Source organism: Panthera onca, chromosome C1, assembly GCF_046562875.1.
Source record: "Panthera onca isolate mPanOnc1 chromosome C1, mPanOnc1 haplotype 2, whole genome shotgun sequence".
NCBI lineage: Eukaryota > Metazoa > Chordata > Mammalia > Carnivora > Felidae > Panthera > Panthera onca.
In genome coordinates, this window is record NC_138346.1 from 139,851,071 (window position 1) to 139,879,032 (window position 27,962).

Genomic DNA, 27,962 nt, shown 5'->3' on the forward strand with positions numbered 1-27,962 from the left:
CCCTTTTGAGCTGTGCATTCTTGAAATATCTCTTCGGCACCGAGAGATTTTTTTAGACCTGGGGCAATCCACCATTGGATTGGATCTCAATTCAAAGATGAGATCTCTCTGTCTCTCAGAGAGATCTACCTGGATCTACCTATGCCTGCATATCATTGTATGAACATCATTGTATACCCCCAGCTGTGTTAATACACCATTAGGAAGAAAACTGCTCCAACTATATATACTTTGAGGTGAATACTTAGATTGAAAGGTAGGGTGCATCCTCAACTCTATTAAATGGTTTGTTTTTTTTTTAATTTTTTTTTTTTTTAACGTTTTATTTATTTTTGAGACAGGGAGAGACAGAGCATGAACAGGGGAGGGTCAGAGAGAGGGAGACACAGAATCTGAAACAGGCTCCAGGCTCTGAGCTGTCAGCACAGAGCCCGACGAGGGGCTCGAACTCACGGACTGCAAGATCATGACCTGAGCTGAAGTCGGCCACTTAACCGACTGAGCCACCCAGGCGCCCCAACTCTATTAAATGTTTTTAAGCAGATTTCCAGCATGTTTGATCTAATTTTCACTCTATAATTAGAGCATGAGAATCACCATCGTTCCACCTCCCCTTCTACAATGTCAAATTTTAAAATTTTAAATCACATGGTGTATCTGAAATTTTATCACATTGAAATTTAAATATGTATTTCCATCATGATTATGACATTGAGTTTCTCTGTAATAAGTATATGGCCATTAAGATTCCCTATTCTGTGAATTGACAGTTCATATTCTTTGCCAATTTTTCTTTTAGATTACATGCTTTTTACTTATTGATTTATTGAGTGTTTTATATGTCCTCAATGTTAATCTGCATATTTTGCACATATTGCAAAAACTTTCTCCCAAACTATGGCTCTCTTCTTTTTTCAAGAAAACCTTTAAATTAAAACAGTTTTAGATTTACAAAAAAGTTGCAAAGGTAGTACAGAAAATTCCTGTATACCCCACACCCAGTTTCCCCTATTATTAATTAATACCTGACATTAGTGTGGTACACTTATCATAATTAATGAACCAATATCATATAGTATTATTAAGTAAAATCCATACTTTATTCAAATTTCCTTACCTAATGTCCTCCCCTACCCCCACCCCATTCCAGGATTCCATCCAGGATATCACATTAATTTAGTCATCATATCTCTTAAGGCTTCTCTTGGCTATGACAGTTTCTCAATTTTCCCTTGTTTTTGATGACCTTAATAATTTGAGGAATACTGATCAAGTATTCCTCAGTTGGAATTTGTATGATATTTTTCTCATGGTTATTCTGAGGTTGAGGGTTTTAGGGAGGAAAATCACAGATGAAAAGTGACATTCTAATCACATCAGATGAAGGGTACATACTATCAACATGACTTATTTACTGTTGATATTAACATCAGTCACCTGAGGTTGTTTGTTTGTCAGGTTTCTGCATTGTAAAGTAATTCATTTTTTCCCTTTTCCATATTTTACTCTTTGGAAGAAAGTCACTATAGGCAGTCCACACTTAAGTAGTGGGAAGCTCTGTTCCACCCCCTTGGAGATGAAATGTTACATAAATTATTTGGAATTCTTTTGCATAAGAGATTTGTCTATTCTGTCCCATTTATTCAATCATTTATTTATAGCAGTATGGAGTTATAGATATTTATTTTATACTTTAGATTATAATCCAATGATACTCTATTTATTTTGTTTCTCAAATTGTTCCAACTTTGACTATGACTATTTTTTTTTACTTTATCTGAAGATTTTTTTCTAAACATTTGAAGAAAAATGTTAATATTTTCCTTTATGGCTCATTGTACTTTGTGTCATGTTTAAGAAATTCTACTCAATCTTATCTTCTTTTAAAAATGTAATGTTTTGCAAAGTCAAATACAAATTAGGATATCACTAATTTCAGCTTGAACTTTTGTGTACAATGTGAGGCAGGGATCCAATTTCTATTTTTTTTTTTTTTTTTTTGCATAATTGACCAATTTTCCCTATATCATTTATTTAACAGACTCTCCTTTTTTTACTTATTTGTAATGTCACCACAGATATATATTAAGTTTTGTATGTACATGGGTCTGTTTCTGGGCTTTTTTTTCCTTTTCAGTTTGTCTATTGGTCTATCATTGCATCAATATTATATTCTTATTATGGAAGTGTAATAAATTTGTTTACAATGAACAACTACCCATACTTCATTCTTCTTTAGAATTGTCTTAGCAATTCTTGGTCTTTTTCTTACATATATACATTTTAGCATTAGTTTGTCACATTCCTCAAGATATTTTTTTAAGAAATTGATTTAAAAATTACTCATTTTTTTAAATGAAATCCTTTATTTCTATTAAATATTCTCATTTATCATGACTATGTATAGGAATGCTTTTGAATTTTGTATATGGACCTTATATGCAGGAATCTTGACACTACATATTAGTCTGTTGATTAATTTATCCAGAATTATCTGTGTATGCAACCATAATATTTATAAATAATGGCAATTTTGTCTCTTCCATTTTAATGTATGTATAGTATTTGTTTTTCTTATTTTGTTGCATTAATTAGGATTTCCAGTACAATAGTCACCTGTGGTATTTAATTTTCAAACGCTTGGGGATTTTAAAGATAACTTTCCATTATTCATTTCTAAATTAATTCTATCATGACAAGAGAACATAATCTGTGTTTTACTCCTTTAATAATTGAGACTACTTTATAACCCAGCATATATTCTATCTTTGGGAATATTCCATGTGTACTTGAAAAGAATCTGTACTTACCAGCTGCTGGTATAGTGTTCTGTGAATGTTAGGTAAGTTGGTTGATAATGTTTTAAAATCATGTATATGTTTCTATTGATTTTCTGTTTGTCTTACTAATTATGAGTCAGAATGTTGAAATGTTCAATTGCAATTGTGGATTTATTTATTTCTTCCTTAGGTCGTGTCAGGCTTTCTTACAGGTATTTGAAGCTTTGTGTCTGAATATATACACAGGATTGTTATGTCTTTCTTATCATTATGAAATGTCTCTATCTCTGATAACATTTCTTATTCTAAAGCCCACATTGATATTAATGTAGCCATGCTAGCTCTCTTATGGTGAGTGTTTGCATGGTAAATCTCTTTGCATCTATATTTATATCTATATCTGCCTATGTCTATACTTAAAGTCAGGTTCTAATATTATTATTGAAAAACATTGTAATTAAAAGGAAGAGATTATCAGACATACAAAGAAGCAAGACCCACTCATCAATAATAATATTAGAACCTGACTTTAAGTATAGACATAGGCAGATATAGATATAAATATAGATGCAAAGAGATTTACCATGCAAACACTCACCATAAGAGAGCTAGCATGGCTACATTAATATCAATGTGGGCTTTAGAATAAGAAATGTTATCAGAGATAGAGACATTTCATAATGATAAGAAAGACATAACAATCCTGTGTATATATTCCGCTTCTTTGTATGTCTGATAATCTCTTCCTTTTAATTACAATGTTTTTTCCTTTTACATTTAGTGGAAGTATGATTGGTGTGGCTAGGTTTAAATATGCAAACTTATTTTTTTTCTATTTTTCTATTTGTTCTACTTATATTTTTATTCTTCTGTTTTCTTTTTATCTTTTTCTGCCTTTTGTTTTTGTTTAACTATTTTTATGAATCTCTTTTATTTTCACTGTTGGGTTATCACCTTATACCTCTATGTTTTATACTTTTAGTAGTTGCTAAGATTTAAAAGTTGCATGTTTAGTTAGTTACAGTCTACTTTCAAATATGATACTTCATTATAAGGAATGTAGAAACCTTATAATAGTTTACTATCATTTCCCTCCCATATCCTTTATGCCTGTTGTTACCATATTTTTTCTACATATGTTAAGTATTCCACAAAACATTATAATTTCTGATTTAATTAGTTAGTTATGCTCTGAATAAAATTTTTTAAAATGTTTTTTAAAGTTTATTTATTTTAAAGGAGACAGAATGAGTGGGGGAGGGACAGAGAGAGAGGGAGAGAGAGAGAATACCAAGCAGGCTCAGTGCTGGCATTGAGGAGCTTGATGTGGGACTCAAACCCACAAACTATGAGGTCATGACCGGAGCTGAAACCAAGAGTCAGATGCTTAACAGACTGAGAGAACTCTCAGGGTACCTTATTTAATCTTCATTTTTCAAATATTATATTCACAGTTACTTATTTTTTTCTTTCTTTAATGTTTATTATTTATTTTGAGAGAGAGAGAGAGAGCTAACACATGAGCTCCACACATGTGGAGAGAGAGGAAGAGAATCCCAAGCAGGCTCCATGCTCAGTGTGGAGTGCAGCATGGGGCTCGATCTCATGACTGTGAGATCATGACCTGAACCAATATCAAGAGTCAGACATTTAATCCACTGAGCCACCCAGGCACCCCTGATTATTTTTTCTTTAGCAGTTTAAAGATTACATTCCATTGTCTACTCCTGGATCACTGATATTCTGATAAGAAATCTGTTGCCATTTTTTTCCCTCTCTGTATATAATGTATCTTTTTTATTAGCCTTTTAAAGAGTTTCTCCTTATCAGTAGTTTTGAGGAATTTGATTATGTGTGCCTCAGTGTATTTTTGTTTTTGTTCATTCTTCTTAGACCTTAAATGTTTCTTGGATCTATAAGTTGATCTTGTCATTAAAGTTGAAAAAAAAAAATTAGTCACCACTCCTTCAAGTATTTTTTCTGTCCTCATATTTCCCTTTTCTTTGGCAACTTCAATTATACATATGTTTGAGGACTTGATATTGTCTCATTGGTTACTGAGGTTCTGTGTTTGTTGTTATTCTTGTTGAGATTTTTTTTTTCCAGTTTGAGTTTCATTTGAAGAGTTTCTAATGCTATTTTGTGATTCACTGATTTTTTTTCTCTGCATTATCTATTGTGCTTTTGACACTATTTAGTGAGATTTTAATCTCGGTTATTTATTTATACTCCATCTGTAGTAGCTCCAATTTGGGTCTTCAAATCCCCTATTCTCCATTTTATGTTGATGTTTTTCTTTAATTCTTTGGGCATACTCACCAACATCTTTTTGGCTACTTCCATTATTTCTGTCATTTCTGATTATGCTTTTATCAATTGATGTCTTTCCTGATTATAAGTCAGTTTTTCCTGTTACTTCTTATAGTAATGAAACATTGTGAATCTCACATTTGTAAGCACTGGATCTGAGTCTTTTTTTTTAAGGATTTTTGGTAGGTAGAGAGTAGGATTTATTCTAGGCCAAATTTAGTCCTGCTAATAAGTTGTCAGCCTTCTGAGTTCTTTAATGAATGTCCCATATAGTCAGTGAAATCTCCCCAACCTGGTTTGTTGAGATTTGAATGATTTCCTGCTTTATGTGACCTCTGAGAATCAGAGAATCATTTGTTTTGTAGCTATCCTATAATTGTTCTTTTTCTAAAAGTTGCTTTTTGCTTGGCTTCATAGAGTTTCTAATAGGTGTGTGTAGATTAGTATCTATTAACATACTCAAGGGGACTCTGTGCAGATTTCTGAAGCACTTTCTATGTATCTCCCTCCTTTTCTATACTCTCCCTTGAAAATTCTAGTGTCCTTGGCCTTACCAAAAGCTGATTCCTGTCCTCATTTTATAAGACTTCTGTTGTTTTCCCTGCACCATAGCCTGGAGAATGCCTCCAAGTAGAAACCTGGGGTCATTATAAAGCATTAAGTTTCTAAAAACTGTTGTTTTATATATATATATATATTTTTTTTTTTTTCTTTCAGTTTTCTAGTTGTTTATAATGAGAGTAAGTTTGTACCTACCTCCTCTTTCATGGTCAGAAGTGGAAGAGCACCTTGTATAGTTTTAAATTAATTTTTGTTATTTTTATTAATATTGCTCTCATTACCATTTAGATACAGTTTTCTCATTGCAGCCATAGTTTGGATTTGATAATTGTTAATAAAGAGGTTAGTTTGAAGGAAGAAGGCAGAAGGGGAAAGGATCAAACCATCTTAATCCCATTTCATTGAGAGAGTCAACACTCCGAGAACCGTCATCAGCAGACTTCAGCCTAGGTCTCTTTGGATTTGGGTTATATGGCTTTTCACAACTGCAAAAGAGGCAGGTAGAGGGAGGGCAATAGGATTGTTATGAGTGGCATAGATTATGATCCATTCACACTGCCACCACGCACCAGATTGGGGTTCCATTAAGCTAATGAAAGGGAAAACAAATATTGGATAGGCAGGAAGCCAAGTTTGTCTTATCAGTGAATTCTTTTTCTTTAACTGCTTTATTGAGGTTTAATTGACACACAGACTATATGCCATATTTAAGGTGTGTGATTTAATAAGCTTTGACATATGTTTAACTAATGAAACCATTACCACAACCAAAACAGCAAACATGTCCATCATTTCAAAAGCTTTCTTGTGCAACTTTTCATTCCTTTTTCCTGCCTCTTGACTATCCCCAGGAAACCAATGATGTACATTCTATCAACATAGATCAGCTTATGTTTTCTTGAATTTACACAGGTGGGTACAATTTACACAGCATGTACTCTTACCTGATTTCTTCTGCTCAGCATAATTTGGAGGTTCACCCAGGTTTTTGTGTGTATCAATAATTTATTTCTTTTTGCTGATAATTATGTTTTGTTATATGGATATACCATACTTCTACCATTCACTAATTGATGGACATTTGCATTTTTGGCTATTACAAGTAAAGCTGCTATGAACGTTTTTGTGCAAAAACAAAGAAAAAAGAAGTAAGTTTTAGTTAAAAATCTGAATGTGTTTTTGTCAGGGTTTTTTTTTTTCCTATTGTGGGATTGTGAGTAAACCTTCCAAGACTCTTGTCTAGGGAGGCTTAATAATGTCTCTTTGGGGTACATATTAGCTATTTTCCAAGCTTCCCTTTTAATTGAATGTCTACTATAGTTTTTACTAATTGAATCATCATGTAGTTTTTACTCTAATTCTAACTTCCAGAATGAGAAAATTGAGAATTAAGTGAGAGATGATATTTTACATCTGTCCTTTATTATATTCTGCCAAAGATCTAAACACAAATGTAGCTTTAGTTTTGTAGTTGGTATTAGAATTTAGGCACCAAATAGTGCCTCAGTGTCTGCGGAGATGCTCCCTGTCTATCCCTCCAAATGTTTAAGTTTTCTTTTGCCTTGTAGAATGTTGAATAAAAAAAATTCTGGAGTTTCAGTTTTTCCCCAGTAGAAACCGTAGTTTAGTTTAACTATTTCAAATAAACATCCCAAGAGACTAAAAACTATTTTAAATAGATGACAATACCTTGTGGCATCACCTCATGCTAGTACAATATAAATGAATACTATCTTTCATAGACAAAAATCTATTTTAAAATTCTATCTGAAAAGAGCTGAGGGAGAATTGTAAACATAAGATCATTCTGTTATTTTCCTAACCATTTAAAAAGTATTCTTTTTTAGATCTACTTTATTTAGGCTCTGAAATAATTTTAAAGAGTGTACATAGTTTTGTTTTCAAAGGTCATGAGCAAGTATAAATATACCCACATTGAGACAAGAGAAAGCTTTCAATCATGCGTAGTTGTGATATCTCTCATGCCACACCATCTTTCTCTAAGGTGGGAAACTAAAGTGTACCTAAAAAATTTCAAGTAGCTGCACATTTCCTGGAAAAGAAGGAAATAGGAAATATCTAAGTTAGATTGTATTCACACATGAATAGGTGAAACCTTATTTGTGTTGGAAGATGGGAATGAATGCTTTTGGATGTTTTCTGGACTTGATAGCATAAGTCAGTTTTCATTTTGAGAGCTCATATTCATTTGACTTCATCTCTCAGATCCCTTTAGTACAAAAGCCATGGTCCATCATGATCTCAGTAAAAGCATAATAATAATGATAATGATAATAACAGTAAGTTGAAACAAAAACTCCACACACAAAAATAGTAATAAAAACAGACAAAACAAACAAAAACTAACAGAAAATACATGGAGAAGCAAGCAGGTCAGACATCTGAAATAATTTTCCAAATTAAATTACAGATTTCTTTTGACCCCCATAATATATTTTTAGTTTTATAATGTGGATTACTAATGAGTTTTTGGCTTGGCCTGTGATTTTGGATGATGGTGACAGTAAGAGGAGTGCTCAGAAGCAGTATAGGTTTATTTATGTGAATATATAAAAGTGTATTGTGATGGAGAATCCTTAATTTAGAGTAGCATAAAGAATTTGAAGATTACTTCAAAGGGCATTCAAAAACCATGTATTTGAAATCCATGATAAGAAAGTATGTACTTTTTGAAGGGGCAAAGTTTTCAGGTAAAGTTTTTACTACTCAGATTTTCACTGAGAGGTATTTAGAAGTTTGATGGCAGAAAATGTGCAAACTAGAGATATGTTCGTTCACTTGGTCCTCTACATTTGGACTAAAGTAGTATGAGCTGCTTTCATATTTGGTTGAAATGTCTTGAGAAAGCAAACATTTTTGAGAGAGCTGCTTATCTGCTGCTTATTTTAACAAGCCTGACCCTCCTGTGATAGTTCGGCTTTTAATTTCTTCTGAAGGGTACTTCATTCCCATACTTTTACCAGTCCTTATGAATCCTCCCAGTCTCAGGACACTAGATGGATCAAAAAACCAACTCTGCCTGAGACTCCTCTCATTATATAATAAAATGATGGTCACTGTGATTATACTATACTTGTAGGAGGATTAGGAAGACTTAGTTGTTTGTATTATGGTGTACCTTAGAGTTCTAAAATTGGAACACAGAGTCAGCCTAAAGCCAAGATCAACTATTTTTAAAGCTATGAATTATTTTACTGAAGAAAGGTAATACATAATCATTGTGATGAGGTAGTGTGGATGGGGCAAGCTGAGAGCAAAATACAGGGTGATATGCCCACGCCCCCCCCCCCCCCCCCCGCCCCAGGTAGAATATGTATAATATATCTCGGACATCCTGGCTACCCAAAAACAAAGGAAAATGGTTTAAGTCCTCCCCATGGTAATGTAGGGAACTAAGGCAAATGAAAAACTAAATTCCCTTACCACCTGCAGCCCATTGACAAGTCCTTGATATGAGCACAGTGACCTCCCTCTAGGAGCTCAGCTGCCTAGATGATGACACTTTGCTAGGGGCAAAAGAGAATCTTAGCTTAACATTATCCTGACCCCTCAGGAACCTGTAAGTCTACTTTAATATATAAAAACTCTTTTGGAAACTTTTTTTATCTCACCCCCCCCCCCCCCAAGATATATGCTGGCAGTCATACTCCAAGTTTATGGCCCCCTGATATACATTGGGAGGGTCTTATGACTGAGGTTTTACTGAACAGTAATAAATGCTGTTTTGCTAGCAACAGCTAGCCCCTCAAGATTCTGAAATCTTGCTTCCAAAATTCCTTAGAGACTTATTCTATCCCTGACCCCCTCCTAACCTGAGAGTATATAATGAGTTACCCTTCACGACCCCAGTGCAGCTCTTCCTGCCCATGGGTCTTGTCCCACGTGCTTTAATAAAATCACTTCTTTGCACCAAAGACATCTTCAAGAGTTCTTTCTTGGCCGTTGGCTCCAGACCACCCACCATCACCCCAAAACTTCATCAATTGAAGAAGATGAAGAAAATATGGAAATCCAGTGTTAACTCTTTCTGTCCCATCTAACCTATCTTTTTCCAAGTAAGACATGATGGTGTGCAGGCTATCCAGTTATCCTTTCTTATTGAGTCTTTTAGATTTTATGGAATCTCTGAAATGACTGTTGGGTATCAGATGTGACAGACTTCAGATCGGGTGAATCTGGAACTTCGTCAGTAGTCTCCAATAAAAACGAGACCTTTCCCTGCAAACAGTTCCTTGAACCTTAAATGCAACTTGAGAGGGAAACAAACAAACAAACAAACAAAAAGTTATCCAGAGTAGATGAAAATAGACAAACCCTAGGGTATACATTTTTGTAAGATTCCATGATTAAAATTTTCTAAGGTATATTGGACTTTGTTTTGTTATTACCGTTTGACATTGGAATATGTAGTCAATTTTGGATGGCAATTTCAATTCATTGGCAAAGAGAAAATATTTGGAGGACAATTCCATATTTCTAATACCATAATTTTTAATGCGTTTTCAATGATATTATATGGAACTTTAATCTGATGCTTAAGGTATTGCATTTTATGTCCTTTTAAGTTATTATAAACAAGAAAAAGGAAAATTGTCCTAAGCAAAAAAACAAAAAACAAAAAACTACATGATAAGATATGCAGAGCATGCACTGTGCTTCTGTTCTAGAAGCAATTTGGAATTCCCTTTGTTGAAAAACTATTCATTTAGTTTCTTAGTTTGTTTGTTAAAGGACAGCTAAGTATGAATTATAAAAAGAAACATTCCATACCGCTTGCAAGTTTTACCCACTTTGAGTATGGTTACAAAAACTGAGAGCATGCTAAAGAGAAGAAAAAGTTCCAACACTTTCCAGTTAACGTGTAATTTGACTTCAGTGTGAATTTTTGATATGAAGGAAATTAACATTGATTACCAAATTCCCAACAATTAAGAACAGTGTGAGAAAAAGACATTCCATTCCTAAATATTCAGGATGAAAATGTCCTCTACAGAGTCTTCCTTTAGTAGCTGTCAATTTATACAGACCATTTCTATGGCCCAGTTCACATGTCAGTTCCAGTAAGGGAGGTAGTAATGCTTTATAAAAAGTAACTGGGGTGTTTCGCTGCATTGGGAAGCCACTTTTAAACTGGCATCAGCAAAACCTCACCAAACCTTGTTGCTGGGAGATCTTAACCTAAATGACTGCATTTCCCAATTGAGATTGGTTGTGATGATAGATGGTGGTGATGATGTGGTCAAAGATGAGACTAGGAACCCATGGTCTGGTCTTACAAGGGGGTAACAACAGAGTGTGTTCCCTTTGCTTCTGCCCCATGCAGTAAAAATGCAAGTTCATCAGGCAGAGCCCCAGAAGGTAGGCTGGCAGGTCATATTGTTGTGGTTCCTTTCTGTATTTGTATTTGTTACGGACTATAAACCATGATGATGTAATAAAGGGCTGGGGCCATGAATTCCTATTGGCTGTGCAGTGCTGTTTCATGGAGGGGCAAGTCCAACTGTAATGAATTCAGACGACATAATGATTTCAGTTTCACTGCATTGCTCAGCTCTCTGGGAACCTGCAAACGATAAGTGGTTGGGCACCTATCATAAATCCAGACATACATACAACATGAAAATAGCTGGTGAAGCTTGAAATCAATGCAGAATATTAGACCAATAAAATGTTGATCATACTATTTAGTAAAGATATTAACTAGAAAAAGTTGATAAAATAGTTTTCTAGAAAAGATAAAACTTATCAGATATCTCTCTTTGTGTTTATTTGTATATTCATGAATATAAAATGCCATTGGTTCCTCATCTTTAATACATAGGGGATTTATATAGCATACTGCCTCAATAAAATTTCGTTCATCTGTACGTGGATCAGATATGCATATTTAATTACTCTGAAAGTAGCATACTTGTACAGATGGTGGTATTAGAGGGTATTACTTCAATTTAAATTACTTTCATTGGAAAAAAAGAGTGTTCCTTGGCTATGATTTCTAAGTAAAAATTTAACTTTTATAACATATGGAATATGCCTGCTTATAGTAATTATACATGAATAATACTACACATGCAAAATAAACATTGTAAAAATATGAAACAACTGATAAGATAATTCAGGACTCTTTCAGGGACAAAGTTTAGGGTGTTGTAAACTGTAAACGTGCAAAGTGTATAAATGAGGTTTGAAAAAAGCACGGGGATCTAATTTGTAGCCAAAATCAGTCTCCTCTGCAGACCACTGCAGCCTAACTCCTATGTTCATTAAAACCCCTCTGGAGCCTCCTCCTTGTGTGAAACTAGAAGGAAATTAGGAGATAATATGTGAGCCATATCCCCGGAAAGACCTTAGAGAATCACAAGAACCAGTGTATCCCCTAGCAGGAACTTCGGTCGTTTTGTACCCCATTCTCTAGGAAGAGAAAGGCTACCTTCCCATGACCTCTTGGTGCCTCCTGAAATGCAACATTCATCCTGTTGAAACAAGCACACAAACAAAAATCATCACTTTCAAAGGCAAGCTAGTCACAAAGCAAGACAGATGGCTTATAGCATAATATTGATTATCAAACAGTAGCTCGGTATTAAAAATTGGGAAAATATAAATGCTTTTTCAGAAGGTATTGTTTTCTATTATGAGATTATAAAAATGTGCCTATATGTTTGTCCATTCTTCGCTGCAAGTATTTCTTTATTAAAGTATTGTATCTCAGAGGCAGCACAGGTACCATCCACTCCTGTGGTTGCTATGGTAAGTGGTCATGTTTTATTGAAACGTAAATGGCCACCACCCACATGAATGGCTTCCAAGTGACCTTAGCATCCTCTGCCTCCCCCACCTTTATTTTTTGTAAGCCATCCTGATTTTTTTTTATATAAACATGACTTTTCTCCTGATTTAGAGTATGACAAAGCCTTTTGCTGCTTTTTCTCAAATATGCTTTTTAAAATGACTCCATGATAGTCTATGAAGAACAAAAATGAGTCCAGTTTGGTAAACAGAAGTTAGGGGAGACAAACTCAAGTGTATGTCCCACTGCAAACTTAAAAAAATTATTAAAACTTTATATTTTATGTAATTATAGTTTATAATGTTTGTTCATATGTGTGATTTTAATTAATAATCCTTGCTTTATTAGTCCAGTCATATCAATCTTAAAAATTTTTGTGATTACACATCCACATATACATAAAATAAGTATATAACATAATACTTTGGGGATTATATTGTAAGATTCATTTTAAATACTGAAATGAGAAGACAGACAGAAAAACATCTTGGTGGTGTGTGAATGCTTGGGGATTCCATTATAAAATATCTCTACAGTGTGAAGCCATATCCTTGAAACAAATTTTCAGACATACCATACTGTGTACCTATAACTTTGTTAGACACACAGACACACACAGACACACAGACACAGACACACACACACACACACACGGAAGTAAATATTTGTCATATGTTGATAATCTGACTGATTGCCAGCTCAGAGACCTTGAAACAAAGTGGAATTTTAGTGAGGTATCACTTCACTTCAGGTCATGACTGGTGTGGATATTACTATCCCCCCACCCCCCCCACCCCACAAAAAAAAAGCTTTACCTGAAAGGCTTTATCAAAAATGCTTAATTTAGGGTTGCCTGGATGGCTGAGTTAGTAGAGCATGTGACTGTTTATCTCAAGATCGTGAGTTTGAGCCCCATTTTGGATGTACAGATTACTTAAGCAAAATGCTTGGTTTATGAAGACAAAAATTTCTGAAGACAGTGAGGGTGGGAAAAATCTTGGAATAAAAAGTCTCCAATTAGTCAAACAACATCCAGTTTTCTTTAATGAATTTGGCTAACAGTTTTTGACCTGAGACATTTTTCTATCTTTCCCTTTATCTGCCTCAAATTTGGCCTGAAAATGACTAGGCAAGATCTCTCACTTCGGCCACATACCTGGAACTTGGTGCACAAGTCATTTGGGGTTAGCTAAATTGTTATTTTCTCACCGAGACTGAAAAACTACTACCATTTCATAAAGAAGAAAACACAGGGCAAGGTGAAAAGAAGAGATAATGGAGAGCAGTGGGATGAGAAGAGTGTTTCTTAATTATGCTGTAGACTCTCTGATGGGTCCTTTTCCTAACCTGCACTGTGCAGAATTAACTAGCACACAGTGACTGCCACAGATGACTCAGCGGTGGCACGCCAGTGACACAGCTGTGCCTCTGAGACATACAGGAGGGGACTTTCTATTTTTTAAGAAGAAAGGTAAAAGAAGAAGAAAAAAGTTTGACCAACTACAAGATTTTTCCTCGTTTCTGTTTATTACATATTCTCAGTTGTAAGGGGAATTCTTCCCCCCCCCCCCATATAATTCTTTTTATTGATTTTTATATTAAAGCAATTGAAAGCAGTGCTGTATCATTTTCTGGTATAATAGAGCCATAGAAGCATGACAGCAGACACCTCACTGGGGAAAATAACATGTAAACGCTATACAAATTAGCCTCTTCTGATACAGTTAATAAAAGAAAATAAACACTTGCAGATGGAGTAAGAATTAAATAATACATTAAAGCTCAGTGCAAGGTTTACTGTAGTCTCTTCTTTTTATTATAAATGACCATCACTAAAATGATCCAAAATACCCCATTAAGGACAACTTACTTGCTAATAGGTAAAGACTAATGAGGCAATAGAAAGTATAATTGGAGAACTTGCTACCTCAACCACAGAAAATTATACTAGCATGCACAACCAAATACCAGTGTGTGTTGAAAAATTTTAGTTAACCCTTAGAAGTGAAAAATGTATGTATAATTCATCCATTCAGATTTATCACTTTATACGTGTGAGTGTTAAATGCTGTGGAGATTAAAAAAAAAAAAAAGGAATAACCAATGGAGTTATAGGAGTACAGGAAATAGGATTCTCGACTTGTTATATGAAGTAGGCTACTTCATTAAGATGAAGTAAAGTATGAGAAGCCCTGAACCTTAGAAAGAGAACTCAAAATGGTAATGAGAGTCCATCTATGACAATAAATCTGAATAGAACAAGTGAACACTACCATTACTTTCCACATGTGCCTTTTTATTAGCTTCCTCCTACTGCGACCTCATGTTTCCCCATGGACTTTGATCCTTGCACATGCCCTATATAGATTTAATGTGTCTTGTTCCATTAGCCACATCTTCAACTCTGCTTCCATGAAAGGAACATGAATGAGTTTTGCATTTTGATAATAATTCTTCACTATCCAATTCCTGACCCTCCCCTGATTTTCAGCTTCATTACCCTCACATTTTGCTGACAGGTGGTAGTGGTTTGCCCTGAAATGCCATCAAGATAAAATAAATGAAAACAAATGTAATTCAAGATACAACATGATAAGTAGCCTTAGAGATAAACAGAATGCTATGGGGTTTGGGGCTGGAAAATGCCACTCTTAGGGAAATCCAGGAAAACTTAGTTCAAGACATACAGTGACATCAGAACTTAAATCTGTGAATCTCAAAATATGTTATCAAAAAAGCTGCCTCAAATTATCTAGGGGAGAATTTTTTATAAACCTAACAAAATTCTGACCCACAAAACACTTTGACAGCTTAAGAATGGTTAATATACATAACTGTGCCCAAGGATACACATACAGAGAATTCTCACATTTTGTTCAGAGGAATTCACAAATGTGGGAATGGGCTTTACAAATTAAGCCAGTTATATCAGCTTCAGTGCTTTCTGACACGCAAATTGAAATTATTAAATTGAAATTAACCCTAGCGGTACTGGATCTAATGCGGTTTGGGGGTATTATTACATTTACATCAATCAGGATAAACAACAGTTTAAAGAAAGAAAAAATGAGGGTATGTTCTTATGCATTTGAAAATTATCTTCAATTTTGCCAGTTACATGTTTCTTGGAAACAGGAGGGTGAAAAACTTCATTTTTAAACCATTGCAGGTAATTCTGAATCAGGAGATTCATAGATCTCTTGTTGAAAAACAGTACTCTGTAACATCCATCTGTCTGCCTCTGGGACTAGACAGGTCTGGTGGAGGCAACTGATAGGGAGAGGAAGTCTCAGACTTACCTGATTTGTGGAGATATGTCTGAGGAAATATCCCATCAAAAGGAGAGAATTTGTACTAGGAATCCAAAAGAAGAGAGTTAGGGGTTAAGGCCCAGAGTCGTAAATGGCCATGAGAACTGGACATGTAAAGTCATGTAAGTGGAGGGCCAGACCAGTGACAATAAAGGGAGGGAGAGCAAATGGGAGCAAAGGAGAAGGTATGGTAGGACAGCACTGAAGGAAATCAGTGAACTAACTCTTCCTTGAAAACAACTCCTAACATACAAAATGGAACACCCAGGAATGGAGGCCAATCCCTACATATGACATGTAAATAAGAGTAGATGCTAGGGAAGTCCTTTGGTAAGAATTTAGTTAGGTGAACAGAGATCCGAATAAATCATGGGGATGGGTGAAGACTGAATTAACAAGATCATAGTGTATCCCAGGAGAACTTGATTGAATGATTGATTGATGCGTTCATTCATTCACGCAGTCATCCAACATGTTTAGCACACGTTCCAGGCACCCTGCTAAACTGTGGGAATTTATCAGAGGAAAGGATTGGCAAATGAACACATTTTTAGCTGAAGTCTGCTTTGTCATGATTTAATTCTAAGTATGAAAATAATAAAGCTGATTGCGTGTAATAGGATGCAGCTCCATTTTGGAAACATATTAACTAGTCAAAATGAAGTATTGTTAAATAGCAAACAAGTAGTATAATTCAAATTTAATTGCCAAGTGAGTTAATTATCCATTAGCTTTTAAAATGGAAGACATGAGTAGCATGGGTTATTGAGACCCGCAAGATATTTCTCAAGTAATCTTTTTCTCTTTCTCAACATAATCTCTCTTGGAGTCAAATAAGTAGTGAAATTACTGCATGGGAGAATTATCATCTATATGATTAGCAAATAGTAGAAAATGTAAAATTGTTAAGTGGTCAAAACCTAGAAGAGTAAAGTGGTCAAGACAGGAAATGGGAAGATAAAATCCTGGATTATCTTGTGGGGTGGTGCTCCTAGTTTATGCCTAAACAGTTTCTGCTGCTGACAGCAAGACCCTTGTGGGCACGTCTCCTGACCTAAGTTAGACAAAGCAGGAGTCTATTGATTTAAGGGGCTGCAGAGACTGGTAGAAGTTAGGAAAGAGGGAGTGGGGCATCCTTGATTTGCCCAGTTACCATTGTATCAGTTGCTGGAGGGATTCTAACCACAGCAGAGCCTCTGTCATTCCTGTAGTTTCATACCTGCAATCTAATGTGAAGGAGGGGTGTGCATAGAAACTGAGAGATCTGTGTTCACTGGAAACTGTCATTAATTAAGGTGTAAGCCGCACAGGTTGGGTGCCTGTTACAACAAGGTATTGCATGAAAGAAAGGAAGGAAAGACAGAAAAAAGGGAGGTAGGGAGAGATGGAGTGGGGAGGAAGGAAGGAAGCAAGCAAGCATTTTTCTCTATTTTGCCACAGAATTCACTGGCGCTTCAGCTTCATAAACATTCCAGTACTTGAGCAGCCCCATCAAAAGAGGTGGTGATGGTACTAGAGGATGAAGCTGGAGAGTCTGGCATAGGCCACCCTGGTGTGCATACTTGGATAGTAGAACTGGCTGGGACAGCATTCATGCAAGTGGGACTCGGGGAATGGCGGCAGTACCTGTCAGAATCCATACAGTGCTTGACGGATCTTATTTCCAAGCACATGCTAGAAGTCCTTGGGGAGTTCCAGAAGTTCTTAAGTGGCGAGGAAGATATTTACAATGCTTGAGGACTCTCTAATAGCAGGTGGGAACTGGATCAGACAAGCCAAATAAAGGTTATTAATGTCAAAATGACCCACTTATTATAGTCAGCCCACTGGATCTCAAGACCAACTGAGAAACAAGGGTTGTACCACACATACAATCATCCCTACATCAGTGAAATATGAATACTGTGGCTGTGTTGAGTAGTGTGGAGAAACTATTGTGTAAATGTTTTGAAACTAATTCAGGACAGAGCTGTAAAAGCTTTAAAATACCAAGACCTTTAGCACTGAAAATTTTCAGTGGATGTTATATATCTATTTAATATAAAGAAAGGGTAAGAGAGAACTAAAACCAATATTAGGCAACAGATGCTAGAGTAAGTTTAAAAAAAAGTAATTCTGGAAATAAACAAATATCTAGATAAAATTTCTGTGATAGGTAATGCCAAAGAAAAACATGGCTTACAGAAGTCAAAGATAGACCTAAAGCCAGGGCATTGTCAATGAGCAGAAACTCATAAGAAATAAGAAAATTAGAATTTTCTTGGAAACAGACAGAAAGTCAAAAGTTATTTAGGCAGCACTTGACAATATTACATCCTGGCATGTTATTTCTTTTAAATTTTGCCACAATTCTATTATTATCCTTCCTTCTCTTTCTTCCGATATTTCATTTCCTTCCTTATCCCTCCCTCTTTTTCTGTTCTTCTCTCCCCCCCCTTCTCCATTGCCCCCTCTCTTTTTTCCTGCTTTCTCTCTCCCTTTTTCCTCTCTCCTCTCAGAAATGCCTAATCAAAGGCCTGGATCATCTTTCTCAGGAATCCATAATTTACCCAAGGTCCCTTTAAGTGACAGGTTCACACCAAAAGTTGGGATGCTTCTGCATACCTAGTAGGTAGTGTCAGTCATTGACAGGATAGGTTCAGAGTTTAAAGGGAAAGAGGCAATCCTGGGGATGGTCATGGTGGGAAAATTGTCCATACAAACCTAAGGTTATTTCAGTGATATTTAATCCCAATAGTGTTGTAATATAGTTCCTATATTACTGGACTCAAATATCTATTCTTAAAATGTTTGATGTTTCCTGTCAAAAAGAAAACTAATAAAAAACAATTATTATTAGGACACTTGGTGGGTCAGTCAGTTAAGCGTCCAACTTCAGTTCAGGTCATGATCTCGTGGTTCGTGGGCTTGAGCTCCATGTTGGGACAGCTTAGAGCCTGGAGCCTGCTTCGGATTCTGTCTCCCTCTCTCTTTGCCCCTCCCTGGCTTGCGCTCACTCTCTCTCTCCCTCTCTTCTCAAATCTCAAAAATAAATAAACATTAAAAAAATAAAAATAAATAATTATTGTCTTTTAATTTATTGACTCCAATATGCTACGTGAATTTACCTGTTTACAAGCATGTGAGATGTTCTCATTATTTCTCCAAGCTGTTCAAATGTCTTGGCCACATTGCATTAAAGTTGCATAATCCATTAAAATCCTGTGCTTTCAGATCAAGTTAGTCTCTATCATGCTTTGTATCATAACTCAACAAATGTAGAGATTCTGGAGTGATACAAAGAACAGGAAACAGAATAAACAAAGAATTATAAAAGGAGATATACGGTTAAGTATAAGTCATTTGGATTTATTTTCCCATCAAATTCTGACAGCCTTTCATTGTTTTACTTTTCTTCATATATTTATCAGTACTTCTTCATAGTATTTATTACAGGAATATATACATGGTTGTATTTTACATGTTTTTCTTATTGTCTGATTCTCCCTACTAGGAAGTAAGCTCCATGAGGGCAAGGGTGTATGTGTTTGGGAGGGAGCTAACTGCTATTAACACTTTGTATCTCACACGTAGCAGGTGATTAGCAAATATATGTTGAATAAATCAATCTCACTTTTTTGGAATTTATGATTATTCTAATGTGCCAAACATTTGCTAAGCAAATTATTAACATAAATATGATTAAAAGAAGAAAGGATAGCAAAAACTTGCTTTCAGACGCTCCAGAGATAATTTTTCATGGGGACAAAAAAATTACTTAGAGGTCATTAAATTCATTATTATGTGTTATTCAAAAAAAGTATGTTCTGTGTGTGTGGTAGAATACAGACTCATAAATAATACCCTAGCTGCAGTATTACAAATCTTTTAAGATGTTTTAGAATTCTGATAAATCTTATCATTCCAAATGACTTTTCAATATCTGAGAGGATCATTAAATCCAAAAGCATCTGTAAGTTTAGATTACTAGGCCATATTAGTTCACCAAATGTTTTCTGAGTGTCTACTGAGTAACGGCCCTTAGTTACATGTTAGGTGAATGAAAAATGAAAAAGAAAAGACTTATTCTTCAGGGAAAGGAAAAGAGAGAGCTTGAATTCACCCTGAAACAAAGTAATATGGAAAAGGGAAGAAGCAGTAATGGAATAATAGAATTGTTCCTTAGGATGAATTGGATATTAACAGAAGGATGCAAAGGGCAAGGACATACCAGACTTAGGAAAAAGCATGAACAAAGGTATGGGTTGGTCAAAGTGCATGGAGTTGCTTGGGAACCAGGAATAGTCTGATATGATTGGATGTAGAGTGTGTATAGGCCTGCAGGTTTATTAAAAATTGTTTTCTTGAATGTGTAGGATATTTGAGCAGACATTGTTAAATACCTGCTTCATAGACCCTAAATAGGAAGAGTCCCCTTCTGTGCTGCCTACTTACTCCACAATTTTACTAGACCTTTTGTCAAATACTCACATCGACTAATGCATTCTAGAATCACAAGAGAATGCAAGTTGAGATTTGGAATTCCCATTCGTAGAAGCAATGTAGTTTTACCAAGGCATTTAACAGTTGGTCAGCTTAGCAGTTATCAAAGACCTAAGTGGTTGTAGAGGAATCTGCTGGATGAATTACATGTTAGAACTTGGAACATGAAGGGGAGAGAGAGACTTTCATTCCCAATGGGATCAAAGTCTGAGAACCACTGAGTTCTTTTATTCTCCAAGTCTTCACATTTGTGCTTAAGGTAATGAATATAGTAAGTCATTCTGTTTCTAATCACCATTCTTGAATCAAGAGTATTATTTTTTTTTTAAATTAAGTTGCTCTCTTTATAACGATTCATAGTATGTGAAAGGAGTCTCTGCATTCTCATCTTAGACTTATCATTCTTGTCAAATTCACTAAGAAAAATGGTGTACCTTTCTCTAGCTTCTTCTTAAAAGAACTTTTATCGTTTTTTCTAATACTGATTATGATAGTAACGCATAATGATTATATGAATTAAAAAATAGGTATAATATGTTAGAAAAATACCTGAAATACCATAGCTACTATCATTTTGACATAGTATCTCCCCAGTGTTTTCTTTTTTCTCATGCTCTGTGAATAGTCAGTATGAAATAATAGTTAACATGAACAAACATGGAGACACATGCACATACACACAGGCATCTTAAACTAAAACTGCTTTTACTTTTACTTAGAAATACATACATATATATTCACATCAATTATGTTTTTTAGAACATAAATTTTTAATTATTGCATAGAATTTTAATATATAAATATACTATATTTAACCAATTTCTAGTCTTTGGTCATAGATTTATCCTTAGTTTTCATATTAAAAATGTAGTGATAATGTTATATACATAAAAATTTAACATATCCAGTATCATTTCCTTATGATAAAATTGCAGGATAAAGGGTTTACTAAATTTGCCAAATTACATTTCAGCTGAGCATGAGTGATTATTTCCCTGCATACTTTTTTTTTTTTTTTTTTTTCAACGTTTATTTATTTTTTTTGGGACAGAGAGAGACAGAGCATGAACGGGGGAGGGACAGAGAGAGAGGGAGACACAGAATCAGAAACAGGCTCCAGGCTCTGAGCCATCAGCCCAGAGCCTGACGCGGGGCTCGAACTCACGGACCGTGAGATCGTGACCTGGCTGAAGTCGGACGCTTAACCGACTGCGCCACCCAGGCGCCCCCCCTGCATACTTTTCAACACTAGATACTGTAACTAAAAACAGAAGAAAAAGTCTTTGAAAATGTGGTATATTAATGTTACTTTGACTACTTTCTTTATTAGTATTGAGATTGAACATTTAAAATGTTTATTAACCATTTATATTTCCTTATTTGTAAAGCAGGTGTTTTTTGAGGGGGGGAACTTGAGTTTTATTGATTTCGAGGAGCTCTTTAAATGTTAGATAGCAAGGCTTTATTTATTAGATATGAATTCTTAGAATCACACACAAAAAGTTCTACCCATCATTGATATAGTATCATGTAGACACATTTTGACATTTACATCAAGTAAGTTATTTAAAAAATAATCTATAAAAATAGGAAAACTCCAATTTGAAAATAAGATATATTCCACAATTCTCAAGAGGCTCCTGGGTGGCTTAGTCGGTTGAGCACCTGACTCTTGGTCTTGGCTCATGTTATGATTTCGCAGTTCATGAGTTCAAGCCCTACATCAGGCTCTGCCCTTCAGGGCAGAGCCTGCTTGGGATTTTCTCTATCCGTCTCTCTCTGCCCCTTCCCTGCTCACATACCACCTCCCCTCCCCCAATAAATAAATAATCTTTTAAAAAAAGATATATTCCACAATTCTCATGAAAAAACAAGTCTTAATTGTTCCACTGGAGATTTTCATACTGGTCTTTTAAGTTATAAATAGCAATAAAAAAGGTAATTAACTTCATAAACCTGTTAGCAATCAGAATGAAAATCAGAGGGTGAGCTATTATTTAATCAGGAAATCAGTGACTAGGTTTTTTAGTTGCCAAACCAAATTTCATACAAAACTGTAGGGAAACACTACTGAAAATATGCACAACAGGGAGGGCCAGGGGGACAGATGTAATTAATTTTATTTTTTCTTTCACACTTTTGATCAAGATTGTATTGTTCTAGAAAGAAAAGTCATAGATTAAAAATAAAGTATTCTGATAACTTTTTTAGAACATATGTATTTAGTGATAAACTACCAAGATTTTTAAAATAGATTTGGTTGTAGGTCTATGAATTGGTTCTTGCTTTGACTTTCTGCTTGATTGGTTTAATTATGGTCCTTTGGACACTGGTACTTGTGTAAAATTTGGCTTCTAGGAACAAAATATTCAAACCAGTATCAGGACCTAAGCCATCTTCCAGAAATCTCTATAGCATTTTAAAATTCAATCAGAAAACTGCATTAATCACGCTTACCTTTTACCTTATCTCCTTTTCAATTACTTCTTTCATGAGCAAAACCCCTTGAGTACCAGAAGTATGCCTTGTAGGTAGACAAGATTCTTCCTTATGCTTCCATTTCTGAGTCCAGTTCAGACCCTTAGTTAAAAACATCCACCCAAAATTGATTAAACAAATTGTGGCATGTTCATACCATAAAATACTATTCAATGATAAAAATGATATACAATTCACATGCATCATAAGGCCATTATGCTCAGTGAAAAAAGAGCCAATGCAAAAGGTCACAATACAATCCATTATTGATACAGTGTTCTTAAAATGAAAAAATTATAAAGGTGGAGAACAAATTAGCCAGAGATTAGGGATGGTGAAGGGAGAAGTAGACATGACTGTAAGGGGTAGTGATGGTTACCTGAATCTATATATATGATAAAATGGGATAGAGCTATATACACACATTGTATGAATGTCATTTTCCAAATTCTGACTCTATATCATAGTGATGTAAGTGGTAATTGTTGGAGAAGCTCATTGTAGGAGATCTCTCTGTACTATCTTTATAACTCCTTGTGAATCTATAATTATTTCAAAATAAAAAACATTTTTTAAAATCTGCCCAAATGGGTAAGAGGGTTGGAGAGAGCCTCTCTGAAGGCTTCCAGGGTTAAATAACAATTTTAACCAGTCTATAAACCAAATCTGTTTTTAAAATAAAAACAAGAAACTGCATGCAAAAAGTGTCTACTTCCCCTTCAAAAGTACATGTTCATAATCCTCATTTTTGAGGTTTAGAAAAACATGTATGTATATATTTTGCCTAGCAATTTTATAATGCATACTTTTATTTATTTATTTATTTTTTAATGTTTATTCATTTTTGAGACACAGAGAGACAGAGCATGAATGGGGGAGGGGCAGAGAGAGAGGGAGACACAGAATCGGAAGCAGGCTCCAGGCTCTGAGCCATCAGCCCAGAGCCTGTCGCGGGGCTGGAACTCACTAACCGTGAGATCGTGACCTGAGCTGAAGTCAGACGCTCAACCGACTGAGCCACCCAGGCGCCCCTATAATGCATACTTTTAAATGTATCATTTTATATATTATATTTTGTATTTTATCTTACATATTATAGACTTTCTTAGTAAATATATATTATATGCTCTTTTTACAATATATAATTTTCCTTAACAAAGTTTTCTTTCTAAACTTAAGAAAGGTTATCATGGTAAGCATAGAAGCCCTGCAAAATTCTAAGAGGTGCTATCTACAGATATATGAGTGGAATTATCAACTTTAAAACTATATAAATCTAAAATTTTGATTTGATAGACCTACCCTTGACCCAGCAATAGCACCATTAGGAATTTACCCAAGGGATACAGGAGTACCGATGCATAGGGGCACTTGTACCCCAATGTTTATAGCAGCACTCTCAACAATAGCCAAATTATGGAAAGAGCCTAAATGTCCATCAACTGATGAATGGATAAAGAAATTGTGGTTTATATACACAATGGAGTACTACGTGGCAATGAGAAAGAATGAAATATGGCCCTTTGTAGCAACATGGATGGAACTGGAGAGTGTTATGCTAAGTGAAATAAGCCATACAGAGAAAGACAGATACCATATGTTTTCACTCTTATGTGGATCCTGAGAAACTTAACAGAAACCCATGGGGGAGGGGAAGCAAAAAAAAAAAAAAAGGAGGTTAGAGTGGGAGAGAGCCAAAGCATAGGAGACTCTTAAAAACTGAGAACAAACTGAGGGTTGATGGGGGGTGGGAGGGAGGGGAGGGTGGGTGATGGGTATTGAGGAGGGCACCTTTTGGGATGAGCACTGGGTGTTGTATGGAAATAAACTAATATAAAATTTTGATTTGAAGATGTAGTTCAGCATGTTACTTTGCTTTCAGATAAACTAAATTTAAATAAGCTTGAAATCCTAATTTAAAGATATAAATTAGGATGTCAGTTGGCTTTTGTGTAAACTGAATTTATATAAACTTGAATTCTTGATTTAGAAATGCAGTTAAGGATGTCACTTGGCTTTTGTGCGTGTGTATTGGTGTATAATTTGCATGATGTGACCAGTTATGTAACTGGCGTAATCTATCACTTAATAGTTGCATGACCTGGGGTAAGTAACCATAAGCTCTCTACATTTCTGGAATATGCAGATGACAATAATACTTGTTTTACCTTCTTCATAAGGTGCAACACTAGAGACGGGTTATAATTGTTACTCATAAAAATAATTGCAATAGGGCTGTTCTGTCAACCTGTGGAATATGATCTGTTGATAAAGCCTATCTTTCTCACCTCTAAAGAAAAATTGGAATGAGGCACAAACCAAAGATTTACCTGATTGGATCCAAGTAAATATCATCCCTCAAACAAGTGGATAGGGTAGAATAAAGTTATCCTCTAACAATGGCACAGGACATGTATGTTTCTTCTGTTGTGGTAGCTGTAATTTCATGCTCCCATTTGTGAAATTATTTTCTTCCTTATAGTATCCAAACTTTCAAGTTATACTTACTTATTTGAAAATTTCTTATTGACTCTAGTTATAGAAAATAATAGTAGCATAATTTATAGCAAAAAAGTGTAAATAGACTAAATGTTCCACTAGTAGAGGATGGATAGACAATATTATGTTTCTTATAGTCATATGTAGAGCATTTTCAGAAGCAATATTGAAAAGAACCAAAATATGCATGCTATTCTCTCAATTGTATAAAAGCACGGTTTAAAAATTACAGTGTCAACATCCATTCATGACAAAAATCCTTAACAAAGTGGGCATAGAGGGAACAATATGTAGATCTTATAATGACCATATATGAGAAGCCCACAGCTAACATCATACTTAGTAGAGAAAAACTGGAAGCTTTCTTTCCCAGATCAGGAAGAAAAACAAGAATGCTATTTCTCACCACTTTTATTCAACATAGTATTGGAAGTCCAAGCCAGAGGAATTATTCAAGAAAAAGAAATAAATGGCATCAGAAATCAGAAAGGAAGTAGTAAAACTGACTGTAACTGCAAATGAGATAATATGATATATAGGAAACCCTAAAGACTCCACCAGAACACTCTTTGAACTAATAAATTCAGTAAAGTTTCAGGATACAAAATCAATTTGCAAAAATCAGTTGTGCCTCTATACACCAATAATGAACTATCAGAAAGAGAACATGTTAAAGGTCATATATGAGAAGCCCGTAGATAACATCCTGATTTAAAACTATATTACAAAGCTATAGTAATCAAAACAGTATGGTATTGGCATAAAAACAGACAGATCAAAGAATGCTGAAATTTGTAGGGAACCACAAAAGACCCTGAAGAGCTAAAGCAATCTTGAGAAAGAACATAATTGGAGGCATCACCCTTCCTTATTTCAAACTATATAGTACTCAAAACAGTATGGTATTATCGCAAAAACAGACTCGTAGATCAATGGAACAGACTAGATAGCTCAGAAATAAACCCATATATACAGTCAATTAATTTACAATAAAGGAGGCAAGAATATACAATGGGGAAAGGATAGTTTCATCAGTAACTGGTGCTGGGAAAACCAGAGAGCCACGTGCCAAAAAATAAAACTGGACCACTGTATTACACCATACACACACAAAAAAATCAACTCAAAATGGATTAAAGACTTGAATATAAGACTTGAAACCATAAAAGTCCTAGAAGAAAACATAGGTGATAAGCTCTTTGACACTGGTCTTGGCAGTGATGTTTTTGTATTTGACACCAAAAGCAAAAGCAAGAAAAACAAAATTAAACAAGTGGAACTACATCAAACTAAAGCTTCTGCAAAACAAAAGAAGCCATCTAAAAAAGAAAATGAAAGGGCAATCAATGGAATGGGGGGAAATATTTGCAAACCACATATCTAATCAAATGTTAATATCAAGGAACTCTTACAATTCAATAGCATAAAACAAACAACCCAATTAAAAAATGGTCAAAGGACCTAAATAGACACTTTTCCAAGGAAGACATGTAAATGTCCAACACAAAAGATAAATATGTGAAGCAATGTATGTGTTAATTAACCTGATAGAGTAATCCTTTGCAATGTATACACATATCAAATTATTATATTGTACACTTTAAATATTTTACAATTTTTATTTGTCAATTATACCTCAGTAGAGCTGGAAAAAAAAATGTCAGCCTAGGCATACATTTAAGTAATATGTAGGTTATGGCTATAACTTGAAGGTTTTAAAAGGATTTGCTTCTGGATAATAAATATGTGAAAATATGGGATATGGGATAATAGTTTCTCAAAATTAGCTACCTGCCATTGGATTTTCTGATATTTATGGACTAATATGATAAAAAATTAACTAAATGTATTTAAGAAAATAAGGTAGTTTTAAAGTTCAATGACACCTAAGTCAGTCAGTTTTTTTTTTTTAATCAGTATTTAAAAAGAGTATTTTGGTAAATGAACCTAATCCCAAATCCTCTTACCTGCTTATTTAGACACTCACTATATTAATGATTCTGCTTTTTGTTTAGTATCTGAACTCTATTCCCTAACTTTGCCCTTCCACAGACTCAGCTTTGGTTTTACTTTGATCCACTGTCCTCATACTGTGAACACCCCTAGTAGGATGAAGCTGAGCATTTTCAGCAACTGTCTTGAAGGCTTGTTCTGACGTGGCTCATCTCTCTCAGCCTGCATCATCCTTACATCTCTGAATTATGGTTAGTTGCTTATTAGACCATATATCTCATAAAAGAATATGGCATCATGAAGAAATCATGATTTAGACTTTACTGACCATGTCTAATTTCTCATGTTAAAATTTATTTCTGACCTTAGCAGAGAAAGGTGCCAAATAGGAAGCATTACCTCAAGTCCATCTCACTGTTCAAACAGGGAAACAATCACCAGTTGTAATGCCTACAGCTTGCCCTACACTTCCCATTTCCAGGGAACATTTATTAAACCAACAGTGTTGTTTTAACTTATGATGGAGAGGGTCAGTAGCACAATTTTCTTAATTTCTGCTCTCAACCAGGCCAAAATAAAGGGCACAGGCTTCTGACTGATGCCATTATGATTACACGGACTTGAACATGCCCACTTTTAATAGTTAGCGAGGTAAATCTTCCATGTCCATTAAGATTGTAGATGATGCTGGAAAGTTACATTGATGTGTATGACACTCAGCACAAATATTTACAGCAGGCTAAACTATCTGTTACGATATTCATTTCTAAATGAATT

General features: G+C 35.0%; 1 long non-coding RNA gene across 1 annotated transcript in view; it reads left to right on the forward strand.

Moving 5' to 3' along the window:
* Window positions 1-27,962, forward strand: part of LOC132672901 (uncharacterized) — a 297,359-nt gene that overhangs the window by 117,506 nt on the left and 151,891 nt on the right. The window lies entirely within an intron of this gene.